The sequence below is a fragment of the Falco rusticolus genome, chromosome 17, assembly GCF_015220075.1.
Source record: "Falco rusticolus isolate bFalRus1 chromosome 17, bFalRus1.pri, whole genome shotgun sequence".
In the NCBI taxonomy this organism is placed as follows: domain Eukaryota; kingdom Metazoa; phylum Chordata; class Aves; order Falconiformes; family Falconidae; genus Falco; species Falco rusticolus.
Window position 1 is genome coordinate 1,638,900 of NC_051203.1, and position 10,206 is coordinate 1,649,105.

A 10,206-nucleotide genomic window follows, 5' to 3' on the forward strand; every position below is an offset into this window, starting at 1 on the left:
AGATGTGAGGGTCCCCCATTAATGTGGCTGCCCCATTAATAAGGGTGCCGCAGAGATGCGGGTGCCCCATTAACGAGGGTGTCCCAGATATACTGGTACCCTATTAATATGGGGTGCCCCATTACTAAGGGTGCCATGGAGGTGAGGGTCCCCCATTAATAAGGGTGCCCTGGAGACAAGGGCACCCCAGAGGTGAGGGTCCCCCATTAATATGGGGTGCCCCGTTACTAAGGGTGCCATGGAGGTGAGGGTGCCCAGTGCCTTTCCTCCCTGGAGTGGTTTTGCTGAGTCTCTCCTCGTGAGCTGGGGGCAGGTGGTGGGAAGGTCCCTCGTCCTCTGGCAGGTCCCTTGTCCTTCTGCCAGCCAAGCGTGACTCAGCAGCTGAGCCTGGCTGGAATGTGTGAAGATCAGGGGGAAAACAGCCCAAAAGCAGCGTCCTGGGCGTGTGTGTGGGTGAACTGTGACTCCAGCAGACGAAGCACCCGCCTGGACACCCCCAAAGCCAGCCATCCCCCCCCAGCCCCTCCAGGGGATGGATCTTGCCCCCTGACAGCGGTGCTCCTGCAGTGTGCACAGCCCACAGGAAGGCGGTGGACGCTGGGGAGGCTGAGTTCATCCCCCTCCTCTCCTTCGCCCCAGGAAATCCATCCCCCTGCTCATCCCTGCAGCAAACCTGGAGCCACTTTTCCCTTTCCAAGGGGAAAAAATGGCTTAGCTGATGCTTGGCTGCAACCTGCTCAGCTGCCCTGTGCCAGGTGAGCCCTGGGAGCTGATAGAAACCAGCTGCCAAGCGTTGGTCCTGATACCGGGGAGGATAAATTTGCCTCCCTGCCTCAGCAGAAAGACTTTGGAGGGATGGAGGCAGGTTCTTGGGCATATTCCAATCCCAATCCTAATCTATCTTTTCCCAATTGCAATAGCAGCTCAGGTCCTGCTCACTCCTTGTGCCAGGTGCTGTACCAAGAGGAGCCAGCAGCTCATTTGCACCATCATGGGTAGGGGTTAAGATTTATTACTTAAATCTGCAGCCTGGAGGTTATCCTGCTGCTGCTGTCTCCTGCCCTGAAACGGGGGGATGCTCAGCTTTGGGGTGGCTGTGGGTATTGCACAGGGCAGAGGCTGTTTGTCCAGACTGGGGTCTGGGGGTGCGTTTGAGGACAAGGATGAGGGCAGTGTGGTGGCACTGAGGGGGGTGGGGGATAGGACATGTACTGCCTCCCTTGAAGTCACTGGGTTCACCCACTGTCACCATGCGGCTGGTGCTGTGGTGGCTTGTGGGGTGTTTCAGGAGGGGGTTGATGCTCAGGCTCCATCTGCACTGTATGATGCTCAGCCTGTGGGGCTGGGGTAAATTGAGACCCCCAGGGCAGGGGCTAGGCTGTGGGGAAGCACCCCTCATGTTACTCAGCTCCCCTCCTGTAAATCTTCCCCCCAAAAAGGGGACTTCATCCCATGAGTGGCTCCAGTTCTGGTTTTCCATGCTGGGGGGCACAAGGCAGCTGTGGCTCCAGCTGCTTCCCTGGGATTTGGCTCTTTTTCCCTCCTTGAAGCAAAGATGCTGCTTTTGGGGTCAGGTACCTGGCAGTGATATCAAGCCTCATGTGCTCGGGGAAGGGCTGAAGTGAAGCCAAACCGCTCTGGGACCTCCCAGCCAAGAGACCTGGTGCTGGGCAGGAGGAATTAGCAGCTCCGAGTGGTTTGGGCTTTTCCCAGGGAGCTGATCCCAGCTCATGTCCCACTTTTCCACAGCGTTTCCAGTGGCTTGGGGTAACCAAGGGGTCCCTGCTGTAGCCAGGTGTAATTCTGGCATCCCTGGGGATGGAGGTGGGCTTCATCCCAGTGCTGCACTGCTTTCACCAGGAATTAATGTTTTCCTTTTTTTTTTTAACTGGCATTTCCCTTCCTGCATCTGCCGGTGGCTGCTGCAGCAGCCCTGGGGTGGGACTGGGGGTTCAGCCGATGGCTCTGCCCTCCACAAACCCAGTCCTGGGGGATGTGACCACAGGGGTGGGAGGTGGAGGATGCAACCCATGTGGAAACCACAAACGGTTTCGATGTGTTTATGAGGCCGGGCACAACTTCCCCTGGCCGTGTTTCCCAACGTTGGCTGCTGCTTTGCAAAGCCGCTCGAGCTTGCCTCTGCATGCATCGGGCATGTGCAATGGGTGCGGGGGGTGCAGCACCCATAGGTGCAGGGCGATGACCCCATTCAGTGCTTGGGGTGGCTGTACCCCTGGGATGAGGCAGAGGTGGGTTTGGGGAGGTGGGTTGCAGCTCCAGCACGGCTGGGAGCAATGTTCCCATGCCCATCCCCATGGCTTGGGGATGTGGGAGCGGAGCTGGAGCAGCGCGGGGGCTGGGAGGGTTTGCCGTCACCCCAGGGTGATGCTCGCTGTCGTGGAAAGGGTGAGTGATGCTGGCCGTGGGTCACACTCTCTCCCCCAGGAAAAGCTCGGGCAAAGGTTATTCTTAAAAAAAAAAAAAAAAGTTTCCTCTTTTCCTTCCTCGTCGGAGGCACGTGGTGGTGAGGTCATGGAGTGCCTGGGCTCGCGGCAGGACATGCTTCCAGCTCGGCGTAATCGCATCCCCAGGGCCACGGCAAGACTGTTCTTGGCGGGGTCTGGGTGAATGGTGGGGAGAGGTTTCTGCTGCCCCTGCCCCCACCCAGCAGTGCTCCCCCACTGCCCCTCCAGCTCCACTTTCCTCCTGGTCAAGCGACCACATCCTGAGCCGGCCCTCGGGCTGTTTCCTTCGCTCCTGCTGGGTTTCCCGGAGTGGCTTCTTGTGTCCCAGAGGCGAATGTGGCTTTGCATGGAAAATCAGCCCCAGATGTGGCCGAGCTGCTGCTGCTGCAGCACCCTAAATGGGTCTGGGGTCTGCGGAGGGCTTGGGAACATGGGGACAGCAGAAACTGGGGTCTGCGGAGGGCTTGGGAACACAGGGACAGCAGAAGGAACCTGTTGGGTGGCTGGGACCTGGCAGCCAGTAGCGCCTGGAGGGGTTTATCCCACCCCGCGGGGAGCACGGGCAGGGTGGCAGTGTGTCCCCTTTGCAGTTGGGTACACCACAGGAGGGGTGATGGGGGTACCCAGGGGCTCCCCCACCCTTGGGGACAGTCACTGGGCAATGGGGCGGTGGTACCGGCATCGGGCTGAGCAGAGCCCTGGTGCAGCCTCCGGCGTGGCCGTGCAGCCCTTGGCTTGGGATGATGTGGGGCAGCTCCCGTTTGGTCAGCTGCCAGTTCCCACCTGGGGGTGGATTTCGGGGAAGCGGGATGGTTTGTGGGCAGGAGCTGGGTCCCCATCACCGTGCCACCACCTTCCCTGGCAGAGCTGCGCTCTGTCCCCAGCCGGTGGCACAGCCATACCAGAGGGTCATGGTGAATTCTAACAGCTGCTTGGGGGTCCCTGGGGACATCGTGGCCCAAGTCCCCAGCTGAGCTGGGGGCTGCTGGCCTCGCTCGGGGCAAACTGGCGGAGGGCTCTGGGGCGGGAACCACACGCTAATCAAAAGGGGATGGAAAACTCTTGTGGTTGCTTGGAAATGAAGCACGGCTAAGAGCAGACCACACCAGCCTCCAGATGCGACAGCAGCGGTTGCGGGATGAAATTCCACTGGATTATACTGGATTACGAGAGCTGAGGCAGGGCTGGCGGCGGCAGGCTGGCCCTGTGGCGTCGCTGGGCAGGGGGAGCAGCGTGGAGCCCCTTCCCCACAGCTGGGAATGGGTTTGGGGATGGATCAGCCCTGGCTGCCCCCCAGGTCCCTCGTTGAGCTGGGATTTTGCCTGGCTCATCTCAGCCCCTAAATTTAAGCTTTTCCAAGATCCTTGGGGGATCCTTGGTCCATCCCACTGCTTGGGGTGGGAGGAATCATGCTGGGGGCTGCTGACTCCCTCCAGGGCTCAGAGGCACTCAGCATCCTGGTCACTATCCTGCATCTTCCCCATGCAAGGATGTGGAAGATGATCCAAACTCAGGGTCCAGGTGAGGAACCCCCTGAGCATCACCTGCTCTCTGGGGCTGCAAGCGCCCTCACAGGTTCCCTGTCGTGGTTTTGTGCTCTTCAGCCTCGCTGGGTACCGTTTCCTTCCACCCCATTGTGACAGTGTGTTGCTCCATGGGGTTTTGAAGGGGCTGTGGGGCCGTTTTTGCTGGCGGTCCCGTGGGCCGGAGGGCTGCCGGGCGGGAGCATGGGTGGAGGCGCAGCAGTGCATGCCAAAATGCATCAGCCTCTGTTTTTCTGGTGGCGGCTGAAGGTTGTTTGTGCTGTCCCGGGGATGATACAATGCTCTTGGCGTAGGTGCATGACCCGGCAGCCGGGCACACGCAGTGCTATCGGCCAGGAGGAGGGCCCTCTGGGCTATCTTGCAGCATCTCCTCCTCTAAGCATGAGCCACAGTCCCCCCAGAATTGCTGTGGGACCCTAATTTTGACCCGCTGTGCTGCATGCCTGCATGAGCACCCCACTTTCCAGCTCTGCTCAACCCCCCTGCATCTGCAGCACAACTGATGCTCTCTGGAGTGGGACGGGGCATTTGCTCCCTGGCTGAGCAGGAAAACAGTTCACCTGCTGCAAGGACCATTTGTTTTCTTGGAAAAAGCAGCAAATAACTCAAAATTGGAGTCTCCAGCCACGTGCAAACTGCTGGCCCATTGCTGGGGTCTGCTCGGCTTTGCTCTTGAATGGAGGTTGCAATGGGTGGGGAGGAGAGAATGGGGAAAAGGGTGAGGGTGTCAGAATGGGAAATATCCCCAGGGAAGGAAGCTGAGGCCACTGGGATGGAGGCAGGAGTGCCTTGTCCAGCTGTGAGGGAGATGGGAAAGGCTGGATTTAGCATCGACATTAGCTGGGGAGCGTGGGAGCAGCAGGAGCGGGCTGCACTCGCCAGCCAGTGGCTTTTCACCAAGAGATGCCGGCATGATGCGGGCTGCGCTCGGTCCTCTCGTGTCCCCTCTGGTCATGCCAGACCCGGGCTGCCTGGAAGTCGGGGGTTGGACTCAGTGTATCGCACTGATTTGCTTTCCCAGAGCCCCAAAGATGCTTTTAATAAACCCGAGTGAATTCCAGACCATTCCCAAGTGCAGAGTTTGGCTGGAGTAAGTGTGAGGCTGGAGAGCTTTTTGCAACACCCCCAAACTCTCCCCCCCCGATCGCCACCTTTACCCCCACCAGCAGTTGCAGCGGGTCTGTGTATCCTGTTTTCAACCCAAAATGAACCACTTTCCCACCCCCCCCACCCCCCCCCCAAGGGCACCAGGCTGCCAGCACGGCCGGGCTTGCAGCACGTATGTGCCACAGCATCATGATCCCTCTGAACAGCCGCCTGAAAGGCATGTCTGTGATGGAAAAGGGCCGGATCCAGGCATGGAGCCGTGGGGAGCTCTGATGGCCAAGGTTCATCAGGGCTGAACCATCACTGGCTTCCCTCCACCTGCCACCGGCCCACCAGGTAGGGCTGGGGCTCGCGGGGGCCATCCCGGAGCCGTGGGCAGGAGGCAGCTTCATGATGCTAAAACCTCTGCTGCTAATGAAAACCAGGCTCTGGGCAGCCCAGCAGCTGATCTGAGTAATGCCTCGAATTCCTGGCAGGAGCCGCTTCCTTTCGGGAGGCGAAGGCTCCTTCCCCGGCAAGCGGGGCCCTTCGTGTGTCCCCCTGGGCATGGGGGTCTCCTGGGGCATCAGTCCTGCTTGGGGACCAGTTACCTCAGCTGCCCCTCGGGGGTCGGGGCTGGTGTCAGGCAGCGAAATGATAGGGGGTTACATGGTGCAGGGGGTCTGGTGGGTGGGTGATGGTCTGTCCAGCCCTCTGTCCATCCGACTGGCCCCATAGGCACTTGGCTCGCTCCCCCTCCCCCTCCATCCACAGTGAGGAAGATGATGGGTGATGAGCCCTGCTGTGCCCCGCAGAGCCCAGGGACCGATCCTTGTTCCTTAGGGTGTCACTTTGGCTGGCAGGGATGTCCCTTTGGGCTGGGGGTCCCCCCTGCTTTCAAGGATGGGTGCAAGCAGGGAAAGGAGCTCGGCAGCTCCCAGGGATGGATCCTGCGTGGGGGAGAGCTGCTGCCGGCAGCGTGGCAGGACGGCTGCTGGGTGTGGAGCAGGATGAGGCCATGACTCAGGACTCTCCCCCTCCTCCCCCAGCGGCACCTGGGGACCCGGGGGTGCAGCCGGGGACAAGGCCCCAGCGTGTGTGTCCATGGTGGAGATCAGGGCCAGTCGCTGATGTAAACAGTTCTGGCTGCAGATAAACAACCAGCCCCGGCGGGGAGGACAAACGGCTCCTCTGTTCCCATGCGGGGTGGCTCTGGACCCTCCCCGCGATGCCCCAGCAGCATCTCCGTTGCCCAGGGGTCGGTGGCTCAGAACTGTCCCCCAGCCCCCTGTTTGTGGGTGGCACAGGGGTGCCACCGCGTAGCCTGGGGCTGGACACATGTGGGGTGTGGATGTCCGGTCTGGGGGCAATGGAGGGCTCAGCCACCTGGATACGTGCCGAGGTCAGGGATGATGCTGGCTCCATCCATCACACAGCCCGTGGGCTGCGGCATCCCGGCGAGAGCTTGGCAGGAGCTCATGCCTGGCCCTGGTGACAGCCAGGGACACCCCAGCCCTCCCAGGATGGGTGCCGCCAGTCCCCCCACCGCCACGGTGCCAAGGCCAGGCTTCCCAGCAGCACTCCCAAGCCCTTTGCCCATCCTGCCCCTGATCCTGGCACAGAGCCATGCTCCCCCAGCTGCCACTTGGCCACCCACCCCCACCTGCACCCAGCTGCTCCCAGCGTGGCTCCCGGACCCCCCCACGGGTCGGCACCCGCTTGGCTCCAGCCTGGCTGAGCCAGAGTGTGCCAGGGTTGCAGCCATGTGGCACCGTGCCATGAACACTGGGTGATGCTGAGCTGGTGCGTGGTCCCTGTGTGGGGCTAAGCAGGGGACAGGGCATGCCGGGGGCTTGTGACCCCCAACAGCACCCTGGTTCAGGGTATACTGGGGGTGCTGGGGACCCCATGGCACCCATGGGTGCAGCCCGTCAGAGCACGGGCACATGGAGATGCCGCAGGGTGGGCAGCCTCCTGCTGCCACCCTGAAACTGCTGCAGCCAAGGGGCTGCTGGTGGCACCTCCTGCCCCTCCTTGTCCCCCCTGGCCCTGGTGGGTGCTGGCGGGCAGCTGCCCCGGAAGGTTTTTGGCTCCAGCTCCGGCTGCATTCCTTGGTGAGGGAGGAGTGGAGCTGGAGCCTGGCATGACTCAGCCCTGGCCATGAGGGCTGGGGACACGCTGGTGACCCATGTGGGGCCATAACCCATCCTCTGTCCCCTGCCCCCCACGCCTGGCATGGGCAACCCCTCCTCAAGCCAAGGGGCTGAGTTTCCTTCCTGCCCAGGGACCCCCCAGCACGCACCAAGAGGTCCCCCGAGATCCTCTGCGGTGAAGGACAGCCGGACCCCGGGTTATCATAACTCTAAAAAGGGACTTTGTGGGCGCTGGACACAGCCTGACCCTGTGGTTCCCTCACTCCCAACCTGGCCAGCTGACAGCCACCGAGTCCCCTGCACCCAGAGCCGGCCAGCACTCCCTTCCCATGGGTGCCCACCCCATGGGGAAGGGGCTGCCGCCAGGGGACCCCCAGCACAGGGGTGTTTGGGGATGGATGGGAGGGTCCAGGGCAGGATAGAGGGTCCCCATCAGGAGCAGGAGGCATGGGAAGATGAGGGGGAGAAGTGGGGGTCTCGCTGTAGGATGAAGGCTCCAAGCAGGATAGAGGGTCCCCATCAGGAGCAGGAGGCATGGGAAGGATGGAGGGGGAGAACTGGGGGTCTCGCTGCGGGACGAAGGCTCCAGCCTCATCCTGCCGCCTGCTCGTGACATCCTGAGTCCCCACCGCTGGCATCTGGCTGGGGGGAGCGCCTGCCACCCACATTCCTCCGCTCGTCAAGGAACCGGTTCGGGACCTTCCCACGGGGATTTCCAGGCTGGGCACACACCGCTCCAGCCCGGATTGTGCCGGGGGGGGCCCTGCGGTCCTGGCTCTGCCGCAGCACCCGGGGAGACGCGTCCACCGGCTGCGGGGAGAGCGTCCTGGCCCTGCAGTGAATCATCGGGGAAGGAACTGATTAAGAGCTCGCAGCACTTTCTTGCTGGAAATAACTTTCTCTGCAGCGGCTGTTTGCAGCCCAAGGCTGGTCCCCCCAACACGGCTCGGGGGGCTTTGGAGGTGCTGCAGGTTTTGCCCCAGCTTCGGTGCCTGTTGGCCCGAAGGAGCCTCCTGAAATGAGGCATTGGGTTGGTACTTGCTTCTGCTCCCATCGGGGCTGGGAGGAAGAGGGGGAATCGCTGAAGCTGAAGCTGTCCCAGGTCCCTGAGCAGGAGGGTGGGGGTCCGGGGATGCTCTAACCCCAGACCTGGCAGCGATGTGGCTGGTACATGTGCCTGAGAGGACCCTTTGGAGCCACAGCATCCTGCTTCCCCCCGCCTGCATCCCTGCAGACCCCTGCGCTGGGGGCTAGCAGACATGGGGAGCTCCCTGGGACACCCAGGAGCCCCCACGGCCTCATCCTGCCTTCCCCCCACTAGTGACAGCCTTGGAGGTGCGGAGAAGGGGACAGCAGCCCCCTGGCAGCACCAGAGCGGTGACAGTGCCACTGGTCCCCATTTGCAACTGGGAGATGGACAGCCACGTCTTCCACCCCACCCCCAAATTTTGCCAGCTTTGGTGCAGACACGGGGGTGCTGCCACCACTGTCACTTGTCATCGAGCCACCACTCAATATCGTCTCAATTTCTGCCCTGTGACTCAGGGATTTCAGCAGGTTTGGGAGGGGAGGAGGGGCAAAAGCCACTTCCCTGCCAAAAAACAAGAGGCGGCCGCTGCTCTCACTCTCCGTCATGCAGGGGGTGAATTATTAACCCGAGCGCGATGCTGTCCCACTGTCTCTCTGTCCCCCTGCCCGCGCTCACTTGTCCCATGACTTGGCGATGTGACACTTTTCCGGTCACTTCAAAGGAGGAGGGCATGTGTGTGCAGGAGATAAGCAGCAGCGTGGTCCTCAGCCAGCGTAGAAGGGCCTCACGCGCTGGCACGGGGTCCCCGTGAGTCACCCCCTGGGGCTGGCATCACGCGCCTGCGTCCCTTGGGTGCCCACCAGCATCCTCCCACTGCTGGGTGCTGCTGAGGCTCATCACGGAAAATGAAGATAATCTCTTGGCTCTTGCGGGGAGAAAGGGGAATATTTTGTGAGCATGGCTCACTTTTAACCCCAGCTTCCTTCCTCCCCCCATCCCCGTCATCCTCAGTGTTGATGTTTATCTGTGTGCAGTTGCTAACAGCCACCCATGGGTGATAAGGACACGTGGCACCCATGTACCAGTGCAGACTGGACGCTGTTTTGGGGCTGTCCCCACCTCCGGATGGCTCCTGGCTCTTCCCCAACCCCAGATTCCCACCGTTCCTCCACCAGGTCCCCGATCCCAGCCGTCCGCCTGCTTGGGGTTCTCTCAGCTCCAAGAAAAACCCTCGGAGCTTCCGAAACCCGTGGCGTTCCTGGCGCCGGGGAGCAGATACCGCTGCTTCCTCGAAGCTCGGATGTGGTGGCTGCCACTGACATGCGGCCCCGTTGTCACCGTACCCGTGTCAGAGCCAGAACCCCGGGGCTGTTGCTTGCATCCAGTTGTGTCTGCGGAGTATTTTGCTTTCTGCTTCCTCGAAGCTCGGATGTGGTGGCTGTCACCGACGCGTGGCCCCATTGTCACCATACCCGTGTCACAGCCAGAACCCCGGGGCCGCTGCTTGCATCCAGTTGTATTTGCAGAATATTTTGCTTTTTGCTTCCCTGTCAGGGTGACCAATGCTTTGCATGGCAACAGTTCACCTCGTGGCAACTAATTATTTCCATATATTCCCATATATTACTGGCAGCAAACTCCCCCAAGCAGAGGAGGAGGCTTTCTGCATGCCCAGCACCTCCGCACCGGTGGATTTGCTGTCCCCAGGTCTGTCCCCAAGTGGGTCTGTTGGTGCATTTCTTTGCACGTGGCTCCATCCGTGCGCTCGTGGAACCCTTCCTGGAAAACTGTGCAGGAGGATCCGCTTGTGCATGCAGATCCGTCCACGCACACGTGATTGCATCCGTACAGATGTATGCACACAGATCTGTGCATGCAAATGGCCCTGCTTGTGTGCGCAAGGAGACAGCCGTGCAGATGTGCATCCA